The sequence below is a fragment of the Pinus tabuliformis genome, chromosome 9 (genome assembly GCF_031772625.1).
Source record: "Pinus tabuliformis cultivar Carrire ecotype Pingquan chromosome 9, CPIR1, whole genome shotgun sequence".
Taxonomy (NCBI): Eukaryota; Viridiplantae; Streptophyta; class Pinopsida; order Pinales; family Pinaceae; genus Pinus; species Pinus tabuliformis.
Window position 1 is genome coordinate 527,887,193 of NC_142307.1, and position 26,841 is coordinate 527,914,033.

The following is a 26,841-nucleotide window of genomic DNA, read 5'->3' on the forward strand; positions in this document are numbered from 1 at the left end:
CGTAAACAACCGCATTTGGAAGTTACATTCCAAGCGATTTGTTACAATGAAGGTTGCAGAGCACAGAGGGAGGACGGTTTTCTGTCCAATTCAGAACTATAAACTAGACCAACATGCAGCTGAAATAAACTAGACCTTTGTAGAAATATGCGTTTGTCAAAATTTGCTGACAATAAGATGAAATTGTTATTTGGGAAAGGGCAAAAAAGCATTAAAACCATCAGTAGTTATGGTACCAGTGCTCATAAAACAATGCTATGGGTTGGAGATCCAAACACCAGCTTTCCTGAACCCGCAGGCGCGTTATATAAGGAGGAGGGAAGATTAAAGAAGGCGCTGGATGGTTTTTGTATGCGGAATCAGTTGAAGGAAGCTGTAAATATGCTGTATTTGATGAACCAACAAGGCATTCCCACAGATTCAGATATATGTGCAAGTCTGTTACAGGGTTGCATTAATATTAAATCCCTGACAAAAGGCAAGCAGGTACATGATCACATAATTATTTATGGGCTTAATGCAGACGTCTTTTTGAATAATCGTGTAATGGACATGTATGCCAAGTGTGGTTGTTTGAAGGATGCACGCCAAGTGTTTGATAAAATGCCTAAGCGAAATATGTTCTCTTGGAATACTATTATTGCAGGTTATGTTAAGTTCGGATTTATGGAAGATGCGCGCGAAATGTTTGACAAAATGCCTGAACGAGACGGGGTTTCATGGAATGCACTGATCTCCGGTTATGCATCGACTGGGGATAGTGAGGAAGCCCTTAAGCTCTTTCGGGAATCGCAGCGGGCTGGTGCAACGCCATCCCACTTCACGTTTGCTAGCATTCTGAGTGCGTGCACCGCGATGCTTGCTTTGGAGCTGGGTAGGCAGGTTCATGTTCATGTTATTAGAGGCGGGTCCGAGCTAAACGTCTTTGTGAGCAGTTCCCTTCTTGATATGTATGCCAAGTCTGGGAGCATAGCAGATGGACGAAAGCTGTTTGACAGCATGCCTGAACGAAATGTTGTTTCATGGACTGCATTAATTGGAGGATATGCTAAGAATATGCATGTGGAGGAGGCTCTGAAATTGTTTTTCCAAATGCGGTTGGAGGATGTGAAACCCAATCAATTCACATTCGGGAATGTTTTAAGTGCTTGTGCTAATATAGTGGCTCTGGAACATGGGAGGCAGGTCCATGCTCAGATTATCAAAAGTGGATTTGAGTCAAATATCTATGTAGCAAGTGCTCTTATCGATATGTATGCCAAATGTGGTAGCATAGAGATGGCACATCAATTGTTTGGGGAAATGGATGAGCGGGATGTGGTCTCTTGGACTCTAATGATTGCAGGATATGCCCAAAATGGTCAGGGAACAGAAGCCCTCCGATTATTTGAACAAATGTTACTGGAAGGGATAAAACCAAACCACATTACCTTTATATGTGTTCTCGCTGCTTGCAGCCATTCGGGCCTTGTGGATGCAGGCCTTCGTTACTTTGATTCCATGAGCCGACACTATAATATTACCCCTAGACCAGATCACTATGCTTGCATGATTGATCTCCTTGGCCGTGCTGGGCTCTTAGATGAGGCTAAGAAAATCATCAACAATATGCCTTATGAACCTGACGTTAGCATATGGAGGGCATTACTTGCTGCCTGTAGAATCCATGGAAATGTGGAGCTGGGAAAACATGCCGCAGAATGTTTATTTGAGTTGGAACCACAAAATGCTGCGACATATGTACAGCTTTCTAGCATATATGCTGCAGCGGGTCAGTGGGAGGAAGCAGCAAAGTTGAGAAAACTGATCAGGGACCTGGGAGTGAAAAAAAAGCCGGGATGTAGCTGGATTGAGGTGAAGAATAGGGTACATGCTTTTGTTATTGAAGACAGATCACACCCACAAACAGAACAGATTTATGAAACATTGGAGAAATTAGAGACACAGATGAGAGATGCGGGGTATTTACCTGACACAAACTTTGTGTTGCACGATGTGGATGAAGAGCAAAAAGAGCGAGTTCTTTGCTATCACAGTGAGAAGCTGGCCATTGCATTTGGTCTCATTAGTACGCCTCCAACAGTGCCCATTCGGATCATGAAGAACCTGCGTGTTTGTGGAGATTGTCACATGGCAACAAAGTTTATATCCAAGATTGTTGCGCGAGAAATCATCGTGCGGGATTCCAACCGCTTTCATCATTTCAAGGATGGGGTATGTTCCTGTAGGGATTATTGGTGATGCTGAGCAATTTAGCACAGAACACAAGGTTTTAAGTCTTTTGTCTTGTCTTTAACACGCACGGTATGTGTTTTATATTCATATTGCAATAACCATGAGAGGAGAGAGCACTTTTTTAGTACGCGTGGGGACAAAGTTGAAAATGTGAAGAATGGAAGTGTCTGCTATGCGCACACTGGTATAAGCTAGCTATTTCTGTGTTTTATCTGCTTTTATGGGGGTGAAACTTATGGTGCAGTTGTTTAGCATGAGTTCATCCGTCTACTTATCTGGCATTTGTTTCCGTGGAAAGAGGATAGTAACATTATCTCATTACCTTTTCCTACTCTGATCTCTGCCATTGAAAAAGCTGGAAATCCTAACAAAGTCAAAAAAGATGAACACCATAGGCTGAGTTGCAGTTGATGAGGACTGGCAATCAAGTCACAAAGGAAGAACACCATCACTAAGCTGCAACTGATGAGGAAGACTGGCAATCGAGTCAGAAATGAAGAACACCGTTGCCGAGCTGCAGCTGATGAGGAAGACTGGCAATCTCTTCCTAGCAATAGCTAGCTGGCAAGGTACTGGGATAATTTTTTTTCTTTTTTTTTATAATTCTTTATAGTGTTAAATAAATCCTGTAGGCTCTAAAAAATGACAGACCTGAATCGTTTTAAAATCTTCTACCTTATTTAAAATAAATCTGGTGTTTATATTAAAGGACTTACATGAATAATGCCTGCTTTCACTCATGTGCCACTCACTTCGGCCAAATATGAATGCGTAGAATTATAAAAATCAACAGGCTGATGAGGATTGACAAGGCCAATCCTAGCTTCAACAACCTTATCCACAGCCGTGTCCTGCATCATACAATTTACAACCAGAGAAGCCTTGATTGGTATGTGCTTTACATGGAGGTGTGCAGTTCTTGACCTGACACCAACCCATCCACTGCAAAGAAAATGCCAAGAACAAACATCACCAAACCCCCTGGACTCCTTCCTCAGATCAGCAATAGATGCCTTCAACCCCATTTATATAAGAGAGGAATTATCTGAAGTATTAATCTCATTTTCCCCATCTTTGGACTTGGATCCATGAACATCCACACTGAATGATACATTACTATTAACAACAGATCTTCACACTCTGCATCTTCAAGGATTCCTGATAATTCTCTATATGCTAATTCAGTTTTATTATTAGCAAGTGATATCACCTATTTCATTTATCTTCTACTTTGCTACTGATTAACACTGTAAAGGTTCAGATTCTCTCAATGGCAAGATGTCATTGCTAGATCATTGAGAGAGAGAAAATAATATCTAAAAAGCTAAGTTGCACAAAATGGGGAAATGGGTATGAGTTTCCGAAATGGGCACGGGTACGAAACGTGACAATTTTGGAAACGGGGAAATGCGATATATATATATATATAGGGCATTTAAGAAATGTTATGTGCAATCATAAAGCATACATGATACATTATAATTTATTACATTTAGAGTTTAAACATTATGAGTAAATTTACATGACATTTACTCATGAATGATCACATAATAAAAATAGCAATATCGGAATATCCAAAATCAACCTAAGTTACCGGAAACGGCTCCCTGAAGGGCCAAAACGCCGTTTTCCGTTTCTGATACGTTTTCACCCCAGAAACGGCAAAAAAACGGCTTAAATACGTTTTTGTTGATTCCAAAACGTTTCGGATTTTTTAAGCCGTTTTTCAGGCGTTTTCATGGGAAAACCCTCCCGTTTAAAAAAACGATACGTTTCAGCATTTTTTGATACGTATTTAACAAATCGAAAAACGTTTCAGAAAATCGTAAAACGTTTTTAAAAAAAATCAAAACGTTTCGTCCCTGATAACTTGGGCGCCGTCGGGAACAGATTTTATGGATTTAGCGTTTTAGGTTTTGAAGTGGTAACTTACTTTTTAACTTTACGAGCACCCGTTTATGTCATATGATTCATTCTACCCTAAACCCTAAATAACAAGAGCCGAGTTCGCTGCCGCCATTGAGTGCTGCCCCGCCGAGTTTGCTGCCGCTGCTGAGTGCTGCCGCCGCCGAGTTCGTTGGATCACTGTTAGGCTTTCAGACTTCAGTTTTTGTTCACGGGAGATTACTTACTGCTGTTACTTCATATCACGTGAGATTACTTACTGCTGTTGAAGTCACTACTTAATATCTATGTTACTTCTATAGCTTTACTTTGGTGACATAATATCTATGTAACGTAACCGTAACGGTGTAACCACATTCCTTCGACTTCAAAGTTCAAAGCTGTTTAGATTTGTTTCCATCGTCTTGTTTCATTTAATGACAAGGTGAGAGATGAATTGTTGCAACAAATGCTCAATGAAATATTAGACCACATTGAAATGTCATCACCATAAACTGTTGTGAGAGTTCCAGATTTACATGATTGTTCAGCTGTCTATGAAGGAGAGGTCTGCAAATATCGTAGGCTGTAACTGGCTATAATCCATCAAACGTCCTCACAAAATGACCAAATGCTCTGAATAATAATATTGCCAATTCTGTGGTATATCATTGTTGTCAAACAATGTAAGTGAACACTCAAGTCTCAGACCATCATAATCATCAGATAATATCATAATTCCTTTGTCAAGATCAACTAACAGAATTTCATAGAACCAATGGTTTATTTGCTGAAGTGTGAAAGCCATGTAGTGATCCCTAATTAATGTTATTGCTTTGCTGTCAATTAAGAAACATTTACAACTAGTAGTTTTAACTTTAGACTTTTAGTGCCATTCTCATCCTAATATATGTCCAGACTCCACAATGTTAGAAAAATAGCTATTTAATCCTATCCTATCTTCATGCAAAATTTTCACATGTTAACTTATTATTCTTCTCAAGTATAATACCAACCTATGAGGTGTTTTCGATATATGTAGGACCTAGGTTATGTGTGAAAAACCTACATTGTGTTTTGATGTGATTACGACTTCCATTTTGAACTTTTTCAACGATTTTGAAGCATATTTTGCTTGTCAGATGAAATCCCTGTTTGGTTGTTGTCAAACTGAAATGCAAGAAATATTGTTTGAAACTTGAATTGATGATGAATCATGATAGATCATAGATGATATTGATAATCTAGATTCTGAAATATGAATGGTAATATGAATTTTTTTATTTTTAAAATATATATATATATATATATATATATATATATATATATATATATTATGTGCCGTTTCTTGCCGTATCGTATCCAGATTTTTTGAAAATTTGCCGTATCCGTTTCAAACCCCGTACCCGTATCTGTTTTCTGGTAACTTAATCAACCTTTATTATATATCTAAATCTCAAAATCAACCTTTATTACATATATGAGGCTGCAAGTACAATAAAGACTATGAGGCTGCAAGAATTATAAAGACAAAAGACTAATCCTCATCATCATAATCCTCATAAAAATTAGAAGCAGAAGCATGCTTAACAGTGGATGGTGGTGCTGAAGAAAATGATGGGCCAATTCCACTTCCAAGATGGATCTCAATATTCAGGGCAGCAAGAGAGAGATCCAAATCAGGACTTTTTGGATCGACATCCCATTCTTTAGAACGACCATTGTTGTATTCTAGACCCCTACGAGATGCAAGGCAAAGGTTGGAGTGCACATAAACAAGATCCTCTGCCTTTTATGAGCCCAACCTATTGCGCTTCACAAAATGAATAAAACCATAGGTGCTCCAATTCCTTTCTGCTGATGAAGAACTTGCCACTTGTGAAAGAACATGAATGGCAAGGTTTTGCATATGTACACCATTTGCTCCATGACAAATCCACCACCTAGCTGGATTCATGGTGCTTCTCTCCTCCAAAGCTAATATATCTGCATAATCATCTAATCCTGCAACAAAACTAACAAATTCTTCCTTTACCTCCCCGTGTAGATGAGATGGAAATATTTTCATAAGAGCTTATTTCACCCCATTAGCCACCTCTCTATCCTTATGGGGTGCCTTCCTCTTCCCATTGCTTTGAACAGTAAGCTCCTCAACATAAAATTTGGGGTTCAAGGCATGTGCTACAGTGTGCAATGGAGTTTTGAACTTGTTCCACCTATCAACAATGATTTTCTTGACTAAATCAACAAAATGATCATCAACAAACAAAAGTTGTGGAGACTCTTGTGAAATGATTTCCATAGTTTTCTCAACCATGGAATCCATGCCATCATATACCTCTCCTAAGAAAGGTTGGTCAGTCTCAGAATTCCAAAGAAGCTCAAATGCAGGGTTTGTGAACTTTAGCAAGAAATCTATCTTGCTCCACCAATTCTCATCAAGGCACATTCTATGCACTATATATCCCCGCTCTGAATCTGCTTGTCTCCACTCAACCCAAAGTTGATCCACCACCATAGAAACTAATGCACGCTTAACCTCAACAAGGTGGCACAACATCAGGAAGTTGGAGGCATATATTGTCTCAACAACTTTTAACAACTCCAACTTGGAGTACTCTCGAAATATTGCCTGAGATTGGTGGTGGTTGGTGATGAATTTAACATTCTCCCTTGCTTCCCCTGTGATTTCCTTTATCCATGGAACTTTGTTGTCGATCTCCTCTAAGAGCAGAGTCATATTATGGACAATGCAGGGTGTCCAAAAGATGTGGTCATGCCCCTCAATAATTAAACCTTCAGCTTGCAAATTGGTGCATCTGTGATAACTTGCACCACCCTGTTAGGCCCTTTTTGTTCAGTAGATTTTATAATAACATCAACAATGAACTATGCATCTTTTACCTCTCCTGAGCAGTCTTCCGCCTTTATAAACATTGCTCCTTTCGGGGAAGTGGCAATGATATTTATCAATGGTCTGTGCCTTGTATCTATCCATCCCTCTGAGATTATGGTAACCCCAAAGCTACACCCGGAAGAACGAATTCAGGATAAGATATCCTCCACAAGCTCCTTCTCATTTTTGAGAAGCTGGGTTCTGACTTTCTCATAGTTGGGCCCCTTGTACCCTTGAGGAGCTTTGTTAATTGCCCTTATCATATCTTTCCAGTGAGGAGAGCGAACAACATTGAATGGGTTACCATATGCATAGATACACCTAGCCACTCTGGAATCAGTGTCTTCTCTCGCTTACATATTCACCAATTTAGCAATTCTGCTATCCTGAACTGAAGGGGATGCCCCTCTGGTATTTTTGGATGCTGGTTGTTCATGTTGTTGAGTGGCATTGGCTCTCCTCTTCCTTGCTTCAACTACAATCCTTTGCTCAATGTTAGATGGAGCTTGAGGAGTAGCTTGACTAAGCTCATCATGCCTTTTCTTAATTCCATCCACCTCATTTTGCTGTCTTTGATATACCCTCCTTGCCAATGGGTCTGCTGTTTTTGTGCAACCTGCAATCCCCTGTTCTCCTCCATGCAAAAGATGTGCCTTCACTATTGGGTAGGAGCCCTTGTACGAATTACTGCAAATATTACATCGCCATTCCCATGAACCACCACCTCCACATTTTTGAAGCTTTTGAACATGCCTCCAAAGAGGATAATATTCAGCCCTTGGGTTGGACCCGGGGTTTGAACTTGCAGCTGCATCTTGGTTGGAAGCCATTGCTGCAAAAAAAAAAAAAAAAAACTGTAAAGAAAAACGTTTTTCATATATTTGGAGGCATAAACCCTCGAAAAATTGAAGAAATAGTAGGAAAAAACTAAGAAAATGAATGCTTCCAAACCAAATTAATTTTTTGTATCTGAAGCTACCCCAAAATGCTAGAAAAGATAAGAGAAATATGGCTGTAGCTGAGCCAAAAGCCAAGAAGGCCGTAGCTGGAAATCTCTTTCGCTTGTTGCTGAAATCTCTTTTGCTCACTGTTGAAAACGCCCTAGCTGAAACCACTGCTCTCTTCCTATTTTCTCCTTTGCTAAAATCGGCCATCTCCAAGAGAAATGACTTGCTCAATTGTGTGATGAGAGAATGAGGCGAGAGTCTTTTTTATAACTTGAGAGAGGCATCTAGAAGCATCCAGAAGATATTTTAGTTGGCCAATAAAAAATTAAAAGCGAAAAAATAAAAAATAAAAGAAAACGGCAATTGTTAAGTGGAAACTCCGCCGTATGGTCTGGAAAATTGTTTCCGGCCATACTGGCCACGTTTCCCTAGCGTGAAACGTGCTAGTACGGCCGGAAACGAGTTTCCAGGTCGTACAGTACGAGTTTCCTTGTTTCCGGCCGGAAACTGACCCTGGACAACATTTCCTGCAACATAGCTAAAAAGTGTATAGGTTGACAACAGTGCAGGTCCTATGCCATTTTTTCATGTAAAGACATTCTTATAATTGCCAAAAAATGGTACTTGAATTGAATTGAATGACCATTATTTATAGATTGCCTGATGTAGAATTATAACATCTCTATTTAGAGAGGCCATGACAACAAATGGCACAGAGAATCGTTATTATTTTGTTAAAATCCTCATAATCCTTCCAAGACCCATCTTGTTCCCATTCAGAGATGAATGATGGAATGGTTTTATCAGTTTAGTGAATTTTCTCATGAGAATCTTTGTCTGACCCAGGCTTTCTCCTGAATGTTTATGCACTGCCCAAATATGCTCATACACTATGTTCTGGATGTAAATCCAGCGCAAGTTACTAGTTTCTAACCTGCAGGTCAACCTTGGTAATATTATGTATTTGGCTTTTGAAAAGGAGGCAGCATCTAAAAAATTGCTTGCAAGTATCAAAGCTATGGCTGTCACGATATATTTCCTTACTACAGTAAATTAAGGCACGAATCTTAGTCTACATTTACGCCATAAACTGCCCCTATTCTAGCTCTGAATGCAAGCTAGTTGGAGATCATCCCTTTTTGATGGCTCATTTGAAAGATGATCTAAAAGTTTCTATGCATGATAGTTTCACCTTAAACCGTTTACATATAAAGCGAAATCCACTTGAGGTTGAGAATGCTACTTGGATGCCAACTGTGAGTCCTTTCATATAGCTTGAGTGCAATCTTCTCTTGTTGTTTTTAATCTTTGCTTTATATGTTCTGAATGTATTCATTGTTCGTCATAATGTTTCATTTGTAGGTACTCAATTGTTTTGGGGAATACATTTGTCTACATTTTGAAACATTTCAATTCGACATGGCCCCTGTGTATGTATATATATATATATATTTCTTTTGTGATTTTTCACGGGAGATGATAATGAAGCTAAAGACTTTAGCTATTACCTTGATATTGGTGGTTGGAAACTGATTTGGCATGGGGTTCCTGGAAGCTTCCAATAAATGTTTCATGAGTCATGATGGAGACATGGCACCATTCTTCTCAGGTGGTGACAGAAAAGAATTGAACCTTAGACTGACAGGACACACGTTGAAGGAATAATTATATATGGACTTTTTGAAGATCTCTGGATTAGGGAAAGCAAGCCGTACATTCTGTCTGATTTATCTTCTCCTTTGCTGTTGAATAATTCTGTGAAAGTTTAGATCCCTCTCAATAGCAACTTGCAAGGTGTCATCGCCAGAACATTGAGAGAGAGAAAATCGTATCTAGAAAGTGTATAGGTTGACAGCAGTGCAGGTCCTAAGCCATTTTCTCATGTAAAGACATTCTTATAATTGCCAGACAAAGGTCTTTCAAATTGGATCGAATGAGAACTATTTATGGCTTGTCTAATGTAGAATTATAGTATCTCTATTTAGAGAGGTCATGACAACAAACAGCACATATAGAATCATTATTGCTTTGTTAGAATTTAGAACCCTTGTAATCTATGAAACCGGATTCGCTCAAACTAGGTGACGTGTCCGAATCCCACGAACCGGACACGATTCATTGGAGATTTGAATCCCAAAATGGGACACAATCGAATCCTGGTAGTGTCCCGTTAGGACACAACGTGTCCCATTTTGGGATTCGAATCCCAAGAAGTGAAAATTGCAGTACTCTATATGCATGGACTCTCGAGTCTAATTAATCTCAGCATTAAGGGTGGTTATGGACACTATTCAAGTTTATGATGCTTGCATCAATAGATTCCTGTGTGTTAAAAGGAATGCTACATTTCGTAGCCTAGATCGTTATTAAATAAGTATACACTTGTGTGAAATCCTACATGTTGAGTCTACACTGCTGAAATAATGGTGATCATAATCATGAATTAACTTTAGCTACACTTGCCACAAGAATGCATCACAGTCATTGAGTGGCTGATTGTAATTACTATGTCTAATCCTGGGCTGCAAGAGCATAGATGTATATATACCCAGCTATTTTATTAACTGTTCTTGAACACCTATTTGAAACCCAAATAATACAAATGATACCATGTGAAGTACGAATAGTTCACCCTGTGTGCAATTCTGGAAATTAATCTCTTGCTGGGCAGAACATCATATGTTACTGTAGTCTCTACAGGTTTAAACATATAAATATTACAGTGCACAGAGATATGAATGTACAGTACGCCCTCTCATAAATATAGTTGTATGTAATTATTATTTTCTATTTCTATTTGCCATTGGCATTGCACTACCTATGTAACACATTTTGATTTGATGACTTAATGAGAAAACTACAGTTGTCAGTGTCTTTATCTTACTATCTTGTAAGTTGTCTTTCATTTATGAATCATGATTTATGTGACATGTATTTGAATTTTGTATGTACTATGCATGCTATAATGTTACTAACTTACTTTGTAAACAGTAAAACTAACATCTAGATGAAGATCTATGTTTGAAATCAATGAATTTGTATCATTAATGAGAATTTGTGTAAGAAATATCTAATTTTTAATATATATATATATATATATATATTTTTAATAAAATAATATATAATGAATCCTACGTGCCCTGTTCCGGGTGGTCAACGTGTCCAAATCCGACACTCGAATCCCCGTATCCTATGAATCCCGAATCCCCATGTCAGGTGACTTAGCTCGTAATCCTTTCAAGACTCACCTTGTTCCCACTCAGAGATGAAAGACGGAAAGGTTTTATCAGTTTAGTAGATTTTCTTATGAGAATTTGTTTGTCTGACCTAGGCTGTCTCCTGAATGTTTATGCGGTGCCCAAACCATAGAAAATTTTAGGGGTGAAATTTCATCCTTGAGTGAAATTTGCAATACTAAAACTTTAAGTGGAAGAAATTTTATAATGTAATGCTTTTCGAAATTTAGCCCAAAAATTATATAAAAACTATAAATTTTTCATCTTTTCACCAAACGCATTTTTAATCTACTTGAATATTTTCCCTTCAACCCTCTGCACTTAAAGTCCACATTCACACCTAAAATTTCCATCCTTTGCACTTCAAGGCCACATTCGCCCAGGAAAATTCGACCCTTTGCATTTGAAGTTCACATTCACCCCACAAAATTTGGTAAATTTAGTGCAGGTAATGTCGTTTGCCTTCCTGAAAATTCAAGAAATGCAAATATGCAGTTCGTCTTTGCAAAATATCTTGAAATGTAGTGATGCAGCTCACCCTCCAGAAAATTTTGAGAAATGTGGTGTGGGTAGTGAAATTCTCCCTTGAGCTGGTCAGTTGCCTATGTGAAATTCGACATGCTAAAATTCGTCATGTGGGGTTTGCCTGTGTTTTATGACCTTATTTTATCGCTTAGAGCATATTGTAAGGTTTCTTTAATTTTCTTCCTGTTAAACAGACATGGAAAACATAGAATAGGAAAGATATGAAAGATAAACATGAGAGTGCATTTTTTTATTAACAAGAGATTTAAATTTATAGTACATTATGTGACTCTTGGGTTTCAGATCCCAAGGTCTCTTGGACTGCTTTTGTCCATTCGACTTCCACATTAACCCACTTAGGATTAGGTGTCCAACATTCCCCCCCTTAATCCGAAGGGTTATGTATGAGTCTAAGAAGAGAGCTGTAATACAAAATGTGCAAAAAATGCATGGCAGCACTAGGCTGAATGTGCTCTATGTAATGTTGGTATAAAGGGCAGTGGTTTAAGGATGACCACCAACACTGGAACGCTTAGTGCAGTTCCCGGAACTCTTCCAAAATTGGCAAGAAACTGAAGTTTTCTGCTAGAGGAAGTGATCCTATTGTTTTGAAGAGGGAAACCTTCAACCATAAAAGGGAGGTCTCACCTGTGATGGTTTAAGGATGACCAACAACTCTGGAATGCTTAATGCAATTCCTGGAACTCTTCCAAAACTGGCAAGAAGCTGGAGTCTTCTGCTAGAGGAAGTGTTCTTAATCTGTGATGGTTTAAGGATGACCAACAACTCTGCGATTCCTGGAACTCTTCCAAAACTGGCAAGAAGCTGGAGTCTTCTGCTAGAGGAAGTGTCCCAGATTGCCAACTGAAGGCATGTTCAGGCATCTTTGTCTCTGGCTACAACTCTGAAACTGGTGTGGCAGGTTGTGGCTCAGGCTCGCTTGATGTGACTTTGAGGCTTGTAGATGACCATCATTTCCCCCCCTGTCAGATACAAGGTGAGAAGATGGAGAAAACTCAACTGCAAGACTGTTCAATATTCTGGAACAAGTTCTGACATGTGTTTGGAATATCTTCTTGGCTGTTGATGCCCATTGCCAAGAAGCGATCCATCCAAGATGAATCTTTGTTCTTGCAGGACGTTTGTTTCTGAAGCATCTGTGTGAAGAATGGCTGGTTTTATGACAGTGCTTACATGGATGAAGATCAAAACAGTGATCTTTCAAATGGCCAACTCGATCACAGTGTTGGCATTTCTCAATCTGTTATTGTTGTTGTTGTTGCTGTGGAAGAGGGGCAGAATCTGAAACAGCTGGAGGTGAACTGTCATGAGAAGCAGGTGAACTGTCATCAATGAATCCAGCACTCTGAAATTGAATGGGCTTGGCATAGTCTGGAATATGAAAGGACAAGTCCTTGTCATATCCAAGACCAGTTCTGTGCTTGTTGTGGACAAGCTGTTCCCAAGGTCTAATGATGGGCTTGGGAAGTGTAGACTGAGTTTCTGCATCTGCATGTACAACTGCTGCTTTATTTGAATGAACAGTAACATTATTAACATGCTGCGTGGTTGTCTCAATGTTTTGAACAGAAACAGGTTCAGAATGGTGTAGCTCTTCTTGCTGTAGCTGTGATTCAAGCTGCAAAAAGTCGATCTTTTCTTGTGCATCATGCAGGCAGGTCTGAATGTCACAAAGAGTGTCTTTGCTAACATTTACCTTCCCACCAATAGTGGAGTGTATTAGTGTATTCAGTAACTCTAATACATCATCAAATCTAGCCATTGTCTCAACAAAGAAATGAACACTCAGCAAGTCTAGACAAACCCCAGCTATTGAAGATTTCAAAAAATTAAGAATATCAGTTTGAAAAAGGCACTCAACTAATTCCAGCTAAGAATTTAGCCAATCACTAACAGATTTGTGTCCAGCAAGAATGAGAGACTCAAAGTCCTTCCAACACAGATACAATAGATATGTTACACCCTTAAAATGCTCAGGTATACCAAGATACGCTTTGTATGGATGCACAGTTAAATGACTTCTTCCTTCTTTGAAATTTGAACTTCAACTACAGGAATGGATTACATATACCTCTGATATATCAACTCAAATAATAACAGAGATTGGAAGCAGATGAACAGCTAATATTTCAGTGAAGATTTGCTCAAGAGATTATTAGAGACTGATGAACTAATAACTCCAAACAGATCAATACATCACTGAAGTTTGTGTTGCAACCCTCATGAAGATGGAGAATAGCCTATGCATATTCTGATGCATCTATGCCACTGTTCAACTCCGGGCAGAGTTTCCGTCCTGACATCTCTGTTGATTCCTGTACTTCATATAAGGTAACAGCGGGTGGAACTTTACACTTGCTGAGTAATTCGTGTGGAGATATTAATGAACTTGGCTTACAAAAGCGCACCTCAGCAGGTATTGATGAAAATGATACGAATGAGAAAACATATCAGTGTGCTTCGTATGAGATGTGCCGCAGAGGGTAGACAATACGAATGCCTCAAGTATATGCTGGACTAAATTCTTGGATTGCACAGATCATTTAAGGTCGGCTCTCTTTTCTAGGCCGCAATTACACAAGATCTCAGCCTTATATCAATCCGGAAATAGACTAATGATCTACCCTTACATATATAGTGATAATGCCCTTCATGTAGGTTCTTTCTTATACCTTAAAAATTCGCAGAAATAAAGACCGTGAGGATGTAAGACAAACTTTGGTTCTTTGATGCTTGAGCCCAGACTTTAGGCCGCAAAAAGTTTCAACGTGGATTCTGCTGAAAGTTGACCCAAAGTTTTGATTCCAGTTCCAAAAACTCAATGCACTTATCCAAAATTCAACATAATATGGCAAGGAATTTAATATGGCATTCAACGCTATTTACCAACGCATATAATGGCTTCAACACAAAAACCAACTTACAAAACAAATATACGTATGCAGAGTCATGCAACGCACAGTCTTCTTATATATGAGCCAATATACCATCCTCCAGCACACCGTTAACCACGACTTTCAGCGGAGATGAAAGATTCGATGCCTTTGTTCCACAGGAAGCTCGTTCGTATAGTGGCCGCTTGCCTAGCAAATAAAAGGGAGTGACTCGACTCACTAAGGGAGAGAGAAAATCGTGCTACAGGTGGTCTTCAACGCACAACAGAACCATTCAAAACCTTTGCAGCTATGTTGAACATCCACTGTAAGGGCTGGTTTGGACAAAATCTTGCAGATAATATGGCAGAGAACAGAGGGTACGTTGCAGGCTATTGTTTCAATGCTTCCAGTAGCAAGAATGTTTATAATTTCATCGCCGGACGTAGATGGAGGTGGACAACAAGTAGACACTTCATACACAAGTAGACACTGAAATATCAACTAAATATCCAACTGCGCACACAGACTTCATCACAGATGATCAAAGCAGCAGTTTATCAGTATTATGGATGATCTACAGTGGATGTGTTTACCAATACAGAGACTCTGCCCAAGTTCTGCAGCAGAGTAACCTACAAGATCTGCTGGAAATCGGCGTCTTGCCTTGCCATCTCAAGTAACATAGGATCATCGAAAAATTTGTTGATACTCACATCCTCACTCATACCCTTTCTGCGCCTGGTTTTCACCATGAACTCACGTGCAAGATGCTGAACAGGTGCAGGCTCTAATGGTCGCAAAACAACAGACTTGTCCAGTGGATCTCCTGGCACTATAGACCAATGGTCAAATACAGATAGGCAAAATGCTTGCCCCTGTGTATGGTACCTAAGGTCTGTCTCAAAACCAAAGGATTCAATGACAGTTAAAAAAGCCTTAACAATATAAGCTGGTGTCCCAGGCTTTGCTATATCAGCTGTGACATGACCTCTATTCCTTCCCGTTCTGGCTGTGTATTAATATTTCTTTCCTTTCCGCAGCGAAAAAATAGTCTCTGTTATAAGAAAATCCGCTAAATCCCTGCATTTCCTGATGCCCAGGGCCATCGCCATTGTTGTAACGCTCCATGTTTGAACCATCGTTGCCGGGCAAGATTCGTTTGACGTTGATGCAACGGTTCTGCGTATTCTGCGAACAGTCAGATGACAGTGACAGCGACAGCTAAAGAAATTTAAATTGTCAGGACAGCGCTTCTTTTACAGAACGTTTATAAACAGTAAAGAGCGCAGGCATAATTTAAAGGACAGAGGGCGCAAGTAACGCAGAAGAGAGAGAGCGCAGGTATGATTTCCAGGGTCAGACAGAGAGGCTAAAAATAGCCAGAGTCAGCAGATTTCTGACAAACAATGAATTAATGGAGCTTTATAGGTAATGGGCAGAACTGGAAGGTCTGCACAAATGACATATACATAGAGACCACAAAACAAGTGGCTCAAATATGAGCAGGGCCAGAATTCGCCTGCTCTGACAGACATGGAAAACATAGAATAGGAAAGATATGAAAGATAAGCATGAGAGTGCATTTTTTTATTAACAAGAGATTTACATTTATAGTACATTATGTGACTCTTGGGTTTCAGATCCCAAGGTCTCTTGGACTGCTTTTGTCCATTCGACTTCCACACTAACCCACTTAGGATTAGGTGTCCAACACTTCCCATTCTTTATTGCTCTATTGTTAGATATCTCTGTGGGTTCGTTTCAGATAAAAATTTCATGGCAAGGCAGTGATCTTTTGTTGTATTGATCTTAATGGATTAACACTATATGCATGCATACAATGTCTTCAGCTTTACTAGCACCTAGGTTTTTTTTGGAAGGGATCCACAACAAATATGACTACTATTGCCTCTTTGGAGAGTTCAGGGGTTTTTAATCTTCTAGGCATTGTCATGAGTTAATGTTCACAGGCATGGCATAACAGGAAAGGCTTTATTTTAACTTCAGTGTTTTTTTCCCTTTATATATGACTGAAAATAGTATTTTGTATGGGGTCAATGGTGTGTTTTCCACTAGATTAAATATATAAACTAGCAAACTGTTTTTAAATTAGAACTTTGGCATTGCTATAATGTCAATGTTTGGGAGTCTGTAAGTAACAGACAGAGTTCTGATTGGAGAATTTCGAGCAATTGTTTTGGACCCGGCAACCATGTTGAAACATGTTTTGGATTTGAATTTAGGTAAATGTTTAGCTAGAAATGAACTCACAGGCCCATGCTTTCAGCAACACTAAAACCACTATCAATCAGCTGCATTCAATTATAAATGCATGTCATTGTAAGAGCATAAATATGGTCAATCTTCTTTTTTGGGGATTTTCAATACCTAGCTTATCGAACTGATATCATCTTGGTCAGTATTGGCAGGCTCATATTCAAGAATACCTGCAAAGTGGTCTTTGAAGCAATTGCATTTGTGTTCATTAAGCATCCCTTTGATTTTGGTGATGGGTGTGTTGTTGACAGTATTCACTGAGAATGCAGAAAGGTTGGTTTTTTTTTGTTTTTGTTTACCCGAGGGAATGTCACAATTTTGTTTATTGCAATCATTTACTATTTATGATCATGCTGCTGCATTTTTGCGGATCAAGAGACATACATATCTACTACATATGAAAGCTCATTTTGTCTGATTTAGTTGCTGCTATTGCGTACTACGTTTTGTTACAGGTTGATTGTTGAGAAAACGAACATTCTGACAAGAGTTTGCCCATGGTATGATAGTGAGGAAATATACCATTCAAACTTGGCATTAGCTGAAAAGCACATTGGCAAATTTTACTGTAGTTCAGATAAGGATGATGACTTGCAGTTCATTGTGGATGTTTCTACATCACTTTAAAAGGTTGGTGGACAAAGGAGAGGATATCAAAACCCATCATATCTTTGGATAGGGATAGATATACTGATTCATAGCCCTCCTATATAACTGGAATGTCTCTGTTGGATTCCAAGATTAATACCAGATCAAAGGGAAGTTTTAACATATTGGGATCAACATTCAAAAAATGATTGATTCAGATTTGGTGAATATGTGGTTGATTTTTGTAATGTCATCTTCTGATTAATTGCCCAATGGAGGATGAAGTAGCCTATCCAACCCCATAGGCTATAGTCAATTATAAAGGGGAAAACCCATTATTCAATTTATTGGGGTAACATTGGGTAAATTGGGGTATTTGTAGGAGTACTTGTGAAAGAAGCCAAAATTGGGGCAAAGTGGAGGAAAACTTGTTAGCCTCTAAAATTAAAATTAGGAGAAGAGTCCCCAAAGGGAATCTATAAATAAGAGAGAGGAGAATCATTTTTCTCATCATAGTTTGTGGATATTTCTGTTTGTGAGCTGAGCTTGTTGAAGGTTTTAAGATCCCTTTCTTTATGATTGGGTTTTGTGGTGAAAGATTCCACCCTAGCCAATCCCTCTGTTTGGCATAATTTTCCTCAGGCATCCTTCATCTAACTTTCGCAAGCAAGGAAGGATATCTGTGGAGTGATTGATCTGAGGAGCAATACTGGAGCACCAAGGTCTGTTTGAGACAGTTTTAGGTGAACGGAAACCTTATGGCTGCAGGCAACTCTTTGTGGCAGTGCAAGCCTGTTAAGGCCAATAAAGGGCATGCGGGAGTCTGCCAGCAGAAAATTAAAACCTAATTCAAGGCATGCAGAGGAGATTCCCTGAACAGTGAGGGTAATTGAGGGCTGAAACTCAGGTCTGTGACAGCAGCCCACAGGAAAGTGAGTTCTCTATGGCAAACGAAGTCATCTGGGGCAGCAAAACTTACTACCTAAGGCAGTGTGGGTCTCTGAGGCTGTATCTCTGTAGCAGCAAGGTCTTCCTCATTATGCTGGCAGCGTGGGCTCATCTTGTGGATGTGGGCCATGTCTAGGGTTTTTTGGAGCAGCATCATATCTTGGAAGCCTTCAACTGAGGCAGTGTAGGGTTGGAACCCTCTTTTCTGTGATAGTGAGGGTCTTGAGGCAGCGGAGGTCCTCTGAAGGACAGCAAAGGGCTGTAGGTGGTTCTTAAGGCAGAAGGGGTCTTTTCTGAAGGGCAATGAAGGACTGTAAGTGTGCTGAAGGTAGCATAGGTCTGCATTATTAGAGCAGTGAGGAATAAGGTTGCAATTGTAAGCTGAATAACCCTGTTGTATTGATTGATGAACTTGTAAATTATTTATTTGCGTGGGATAAACTTTGATTTGCAGTGTGCATGTGGAATTAACTGTTGTTGAAGTTCTTATGTATGTCCCTTGTACATTCAATAAATACATCGTTTACTATCTATAAATTGATGAGTACTGTGCTACTGTTATGAAATACAAGTCAGTCATGTTATTGGAAACCCTAGCTCAAAAGAGAACTGCACCCTAAGAGTAAAATATTCCTAGGGATAGTACAATCTTGAAATGAAGTGTCAAACTAATCAGAAAAAGGTTCTATTCCATGAAATTAATGAAACTTTTTCTTAAAAGAATGGACTGAGATCTTTTACCAAGTGTTAATCAGAATTATACTCTTACAAATTTATTAGCAAGGTGTGGATCTGAGTCATTTGTTATTTGTCAAAAAAATTGATAACTAATATAATTTTTCATTTCTTTGCCATATGAATTCTTGGTATTTTATTTCCAGATGCCAAATTGATTCAGAGTAAATAGATGCAGTTCATGTTTTTTGCATTCACTGCTATTTTAGCCTTCTAAAAGGCACATGCATTATATGGAAGGTACTTTAATTTTGTAGAAAATCACTAAAATCTTTTTAAGCAAGTCTTTGTAGCTACTTGAAAAGGAAGTCACAACACTGCTACGGAAAGCACAATGTGGCTTTGAATAAAGATAGAAAACATGAACAAGGTGAAAGCTTAAAAGGGCATTGCACATGCAACACAATGAACCATCAGAACGTGGTTGGGAAATTGAGTTGAAGATCTGAGTTTGTGTTGGAGATGAATCAAATCTGTGAGGAGATTGAAATTAAATACCATGTGTTGCCCAAGACATCCATGTCAAGTTTGTTGATTGTTTCACAAACCAGATTCCCTTTCTATACCAACATGTGAAGTTTTGGAGGGTTGCGATTCATTTTATGCCTGTTAGCTAATTGTAGTTCCCAACATGATTTGTATTTGTGTGTGCGTGTTGCAATATGATATTTAACAAGGACCTATTATGCATGATGGTTAGTTGCCCCTATCCAATTTGATCTGGTTACAATTAATGTTGTTTTTGTGAAAAATTTTCAATGGAAATGTTAAGTATACTGCAGTTTCTTTTGGCATTTCAATACCCATCAACAGTATCAAAGTTGGATATGCAGGCAACACTGGAGGAAGGGTGGCAGGAAGAGATACATTTTAGACAGGAGGTTCTGCTAACTGAGTACAATATTAACCCAGATATAGACAAACTGCATATTTTTATATTTGTAATGTGTGACGGATTGACTATTCAAATGCTAGTTTTATCACTAGTACCGCGCATAAGATGTGGTTCACAATTTGTGGTCTGGAAGCAGCCTAACTTCAGTATGCTACTATTTAGGATATGTAGTAAACATTCAATAGTCATGTTTCAATTTATTGGTTCAGTTGTTGATTTTCTTCTACAACTAATGAATTCTCTTTATTAGAATACAATGTTTTGCTATTTTGTGCGCAAATATCTTTTTGCAAGGGGAGTTATTAGTCTAGTTGAAAATAACTTAATGCAATTCTAAATTATTTAGATGTAAGGTGGCAAGTAATAATGCACAATGATATAATACTAACAATAACAATAAGTGGGCTGCTCTGCATCTCGGCTCCCGCTGCAAACCTTTGAGACCGCATCTTGCACGTTCGATTGACAGCGAGCACACCCGCTCTCAGCCGCCCTGTTCCCTGCGGGCGGATCCGCCTGGGGCTCTTTTTCATCCTGCAGGCGAGCTGGTTAATGGAGGACTGCACTGTTTTTTGACAGGCCCATCCCCTAGGGCTTGCGGCCATGGAGGTACTGGGCACTCCCCAGGCGGCCTTCAATCGGCTTCTAGCAGGGCTTCCAAAGAAGAAGAATTCTGAAGTCACGAAATTTGTTAAAAAGCTGGATGATATCCCTGTGATCTCTCTCCCTCCTGAAACCCTGATCCAAGTTGCTTTGTCTTTGGCTGAACGGGCTCTCATCGACCAGTTTACTGGGCTATGGCCGTCTCCAAAAACCACTGAGAGCTGGGTCAACAGAAATTGGGCGCCGTTGATCAAAGAAAGTGTTACTTCTTACTTTCTGGGGAGAGGATACTTCCTCTTCGAATTCACTTCAAAGGATGACAAAGATCTGATCTTCCAAAACGACCCCTACTTCATGGGTCCTCAGGGTTTGTATCTGAATAAATGGACCCCGGATTTCGATCCGGCAGTAGATGTGCCCAAAGCAGTACCGGTGTGGGTTAGACTCCCAAATCTCCCAGTCCATTGTTGGAATTGGGACTCACTGATGCACATTGGAAATGCCCTGGGGAAATTTATAGATCGAGCGAACAATAAGGACCAATATGACTGTGCCAGGATCTGTGTAGAAGTAGATCTGGAGGTAGGGCTTCCTGAGGCCATCAAAATAAATGTAGGAAGCTGGATGCACTTGCAGAAACTGGATTATGAGCAGTTGCCCTTCAAATGTCGGAAATGCCACGTTTATGGCCACTTCGCCAGAGGCTGCCCAACCAACAATGAGGCTGTGCAGGGGAAGGAGGATGGATGGAATCAAGTCAAGCGCCCCAAACCTCCCAAGACACAGAAGCCGGGAGGCCCTAATGGCAAAGGACCTCAACAGATCCCGCCTAAACCAACTTCAGAAAATAAGTTCGATCCTCTCAGCTCGCAACCAGAGGAAACCCAGGAGGCAGAGATCCAAAAGGAGACAGAAGCTACTCAGGAGATCGAGAACCAAAAACCAGTCTCTCCAAGCAAAGGTACATCTTCAGCCTCCCTTAAAGGTACAAGCGCTGAAAACCCCAAAGGTAAGAACTTAGAAGATAATGAAGAAGAGCAGGACACGGACGAGTCAGAGGAGGAAGGAGAAATAGGAGAGTCCCAAACCTCGGTAAGAAGATCTACGAGAGGCCGTAAAACTGACAGGGAAAAAAGAGAGCAGGAGACGTACAAAGATAAACTACAAGGCAGCCAGCCAACTCTGGAAAAACTGCTAGCCTCAAAGCCTAGGATATTGAAAAACCAGCCCCAAGGCTCCAAGGGAGCCCACCAGAAACATAAATAATGAAGGTCATCTCCTGGAATTGCAGAGGTATGGGGAGTAAAGTCAAGGAAGAAGCCATGAGAAGCCTAATAAGAACAAAAACTCCAGACATACTTCTCGTCCAGGAGACTAAGTTGGAAGACATAGCCTTCCTGCAAGCAAGCAAGAAACTTTGGTTTAAAAGTGAAGCAAGAGCAGTCTCTGCCAGGGGCGCCTCGGGAGGGATTGGCACTCTATGGAACGCTAATAAATTTGCAGTCATCAGTGAGGCTAGCAATACTCACTGGTTGCTGCTGAAAATGTAGAATTTGGATACTAAAGAAACACTCTGCCTCTTCAACGTTTACTCTCCAGTCAATGTGGGGGAAAAAAAGGTTTGTTGGGATTCGATAAGACATCAAGCAAACTTAATGAACCCGGAAAATATTATAATTGCTAGAGACCTTAATCTCACCCTTCACTCGTCTGAAAAAAGGGGAGGTAGTGCAGTTCGAGATTCGGCAAGGGAATGGGCGGAGGATCTTATGCAGGATTGGGACTTGCTGGATATCAAGCCTTCTTCCGGTAAGTACTCTTGGACTAACAAAAGAATAGGCCCTGGTCATATTGCTGCCAGATTAGACAGATTTTTCATTCAAAGCTCCTATTTGTTACTAGGTTTAGAGCCCAGAATGCACATCCTTGCTAGCAGTATCTCGGACCATAAGCCCATAAAGCTAGATCTTCTAGCCCATCTTGATCTGGGTCCTATTCCCTTTAGATTCAGTCCCCTCTGGGTCAAGGAGCCAGACTTCATGCAAATAGTCAAGGAATGTTGGAGTCAACCTGTCAAAGGATCTCCTTTCTATATCTGGGAAGAAAAGCTTAGAAGGGTAAAAGGAGCACTAAAACGATGGGCTAAAACCCTGTCCAAACCTGATATAGAAAGGAAAACTATTAAAGTCTCTCTTGCCACTCATCAAACGCATATGGAGAATGCTATAGTCACAGAGGAACTGTTGGATCAAGAGGCCCATCTGCAACAGTGCTATCATAAGGCCTGCTTAGCTGAAGAAGAATACTGGAGATTAAAATCTCGAAATCTCTGGCTCAAAGCAGGGGACAGGAACACTGCTTTTTTCCATAAACAAGCCCAGGCCAGAAAATGCTTCAACACTATCTCTGAGATTAAGGAGGATAACGACACTTACAAGGAGTTTGCAGACATCAAGAAAGCAGCCTACTCTCATTTTCTAAACCTGTACAGTGAAGAAAAGGATCAGCATCAATCCCCAGATCTGTTAGACACTATTCCTTCTGCAATTTCTCCACGTATGAATGAGATCTTGGAGGCCAAAGTCACTAAAGACGAAGTTAAAAAGGCCCTTTTTGATATGGATCCGGATAAGGCCCCTGGGCTGGATGGCTTCTCTGCCAGGTTTCTCCAAGTTTGCTGGCCGATTGTTGAAAAGGACCTGCTCAAAATGGTTCAAAAGTCACAAAATACACAGAAAATAGGTGGCAGCACAAATTCTGCTTTCTTAGCCCTCATACCCAAGGAAAAAGGCGCCAGCAACTTCAGCAGATTCCGTCCGATTTCCTTATGCAATACTGGGTACAAACTAATCACCAAAGTAATTGCAAATAGACTGAAGCACATTCTTCCCAAAATAATACCGGAGAATCAAGGAGGCTTCATCCAAGGAAGGCAGATCGTGGACAACTTCACCCTTGTACAAGAGGCAATTCATTCAAGTCTTCTTCGAAAAGAACAAGGTATGGTGATTAAACTTGATTTAGCAAATGCCTTTGATCGAGTAAATCATAGTTTTCTTTTAAAAGTCATGAGCAGGTTTGGTTTTGGAACAAATTTCATTAACTGGATCCGGGCATGCATCTCGGAGCCATGGATTGCTCCTCTTGTAAATGGAAGAGCCACGGATTTTTTCAAAGCTACGAGAGGGCTTAGGCAGGGGTGTCCCCTTTCCCCTATGCTATTTGTCATTCAAGCCTCTGTTCTCAGCTTCCTGCTAGACAAAAAGATGCAAGATCAAGATATTAATGGACTGTGTATTGCAAGAGGGGTCAAAAACATAAATCACGCCTTATTTGCGGATGACACTCTGCTTTTGGGTGCTGCCTCTCTTTCCTCTGCCTCTAAATTTAAAGCAGTTCTGGAAGAATTCAGTGAGGCCTCAGGCAGCGTTGTAAACAAGAATAAATGTCACATCTTCAGCTGGAATACTTCGCCCAGATTGCTCACTGCTATTTCTAGATGTTTGGGATTTGCAGCCTCCTCTTCTTGGACTTCTTTCAAATACTTGGGCCTTCCTGTTGTTCATAAAAGACCTGCAAGCAAAGACTGGCTCCCTCAGCTTGAAAAATTTAAGTCAAGGATCCAAGCCTGGGGTTACTCCTGGCTCAACTCTGCTGGCAAATCTGTCCTAATCAAATCTGTGCTTTCCAGCCTCCCTCTATTTCAATTTGTCGGGCTGCTCGCTCCAGCATCCATATTAAAAAAAATGGAAGAGTTCATTTGGAGGTTCTTTTGGAAGGGAGGAAAACAGAACGAAAACAAGATTCCCCTTATCAGTTGGGAAACCATCTCCAAGCCATTGTGGGAGGGTGGTTTGAATTTCAAAAACTTTTGTCAGCAGAATGTGGCTATGGCAGCTAAGATTATCTGGAGGATCATCGCGCCCAAACCTGGCTGGGCCCAATTGGCCCTCTGGAAAAAATACTTCCGAGGTCCTCGTTCTAGTTGCTTAGACAATGTGATCCATTTGCCTAACTCGTCTTTCCTCAAGCTGTATGCTAAAGCTGCTCCTCTAATCAAAGAACACACCTACTGGATCCCTGGAAATGGCAAAAAGATCAACATCTGGACTGATAAAATCATGCATATGGATCCGATTGAAGACAGAGCCCCCATTAGAGCGCTGCGATGCTGGATGGATAGAGAGGGGCTGTGTTCGCTGTGGGACATCTCTCTTTGGAGCGATTCTGATTGGGCAGGATGGAAAAGAATTGAGGTGCCGGTCCATCTAACCAACGAATGGTCCACGCTGCTCGACCTTCTTCATGGATTGGCGCCCACGCACAGGAGGAAAAGAGATGCGAAAGGTTGGGGGCTGAATGCCAGAGGCTATACTGTCTCCATGGGATATGCCAAGCTGAACGAGAGACCACACATCCCCCCCAATCCAGCACCTTGGCAGGGGGTCTGGCGTTTCCAGTCATGGCCCAAAGTCGATTTTTTTGCCTGGCTCCTTTGTCATGGCAGAATCCTAACGTTTGACATATTGCAGAAAAAAGGTTTCTACGGTCCCTCCATTTGCTCGCTATGCAATGAAAATGCAGAGACAACAGTCCATTTAACTCTGGAATGCAACTTCTCCAAGCAGATCTGGTTCTCCCTTATTCACACCTTGGATCCCAATTTTCTGCTCCCTTGTTCCACTGCTGATCTTTTTTCTAATTGGGCAATCAAATATCCTGGTCCCCCTCCTAAAAACCAGATAATCAAAACAGCATGGGCTATCCTTCCAAAGGTTATTTGTTGGCAGATATGGCTAGAACGAAACAGAAGAATCTTCAGAAATTCTAATCAGAATCACAAGGCCTTAGAAGTCAAGATCAAATGTCATTTAAAGGAATGCTTGACTGATATAAAAGATGATTCTAGCCTCAACCAACAGGATATCGCTTGGGGTTCATTCCTTGACTTACAATTTCAACCAGCAGTTAGAATCGTCCCTCCTCTTAAAGACTGGCAAATAAGGAAATCGGAAGCAGACTTTCAAGACTGGCTCAAATTGCACTCAAGGCACTCTCTCTTTTTTGATGGGGCAGCTAAGGGCAATCCGGGCAGAGCTGGTGCAGGAGGTGTTGTTGTAAATTCAATTGGGGAAAAATTCATTCCTATGCTTGGGGGCTTGGACACTCAACCAGCATTCAAGCTGAGGCTTTGGCACTCTTGCAAGGCCTCAAGATCCTTAAGGAGCTAAACATAAAGGAAGCAACTGTTATAGGTGACTCCCAGATCATTATAAACGCAATGGTTTCCAATTCCCCAGCTTTGGATCTTAAGCTAGCTAGGCTGATATCCAGAATTAAGGGCTTGGAAAACGCTTTTCAGAAGTTGAATTACTATCATGTGCTGAGAATTCATAATAAAGACGCGGACACTGAAGCCAACAAAGCTGCCCTCCTCTCTGCCGGGGTCAAGATGAAAGACGGAGAAGAATCATGGGAACCCATCCCATAAGCTGATTATCGTCATGTTTTACTGCTTGATCTTAAATAAATTTGTTTGTATCTCCAAGTGGGGAAAAATTTCGGAAATCGAATCTATAGAATCCCTATCAAGGAAGAAGTCCTCAAGCTTCAGCAGCATTCTCACTCTCAACAGTGAGACGCACCAGGATTTAGACATCCTCATTGTAAACAGATTTTCAGCATTCAGGCCAAGATGAATATAAATACACCATAACCGTTTCTGTCAAAAAAAAAAGTAATGCACAATGATATAGAATTGCAATAATGAATTGGTACTAAGCCACCAATAATATTTGATCTTTAAAGGATGAAGAAAGGAAGATAGAAAAGGCCAGCAATCGTTTGATATTGTCTGATGTGGCCATTTTCAAATGCAGAGTCAGCACAAGCCCAGTCAACGAGGAATGTTGGCACCACATTTGCATAACTGCCTAGCCAATGGATGAGCAATTGGCCAAAGATTTCCCAGGCCAAGGGAAAAATGCAGGGAAGAGAGAAACGAGGCCATTTGTCTTCTAGCAAAAAGAAAAATAGAGGGGATTCACAGCCTCTTTTTGGTAGGAGATTTGAGACTCTTTTGTATGCAGTCACAGTAAATAGATGTACATGGGAGAGTACCCATTGTTACCCTTTAATAAAACAATGGATTTGTTTGGCAATGTCATTTTTTTCA

The 26,841-nt window shown here is 40.3% G+C and overlaps 1 pseudogene across 3 annotated transcripts; it reads left to right on the forward strand.

Annotated features, from left to right (window-relative positions):
- On the forward strand, positions 1 to 26,841 carry LOC149149547 (putative pentatricopeptide repeat-containing protein At5g52630 pseudogene; annotated as a pseudogene). 3 transcript variants are annotated; one of them, XR_016262589.1, is made up of 4 exons: positions 1 to 2,804; positions 17,050 to 17,170; positions 17,353 to 18,809; positions 26,546 to 26,841. The product of XR_016262589.1 is annotated as a putative pentatricopeptide repeat-containing protein At5g52630 pseudogene, transcript variant X1 (transcript). The 3 variants fall into 3 exon arrangements; XR_016262590.1 differs by lacking the exon at positions 26,546 to 26,841 and having other exon boundaries at positions 17,041 to 17,170; positions 17,353 to 18,709; XR_016262591.1 differs by lacking the exons at positions 17,050 to 17,170; positions 17,353 to 18,809.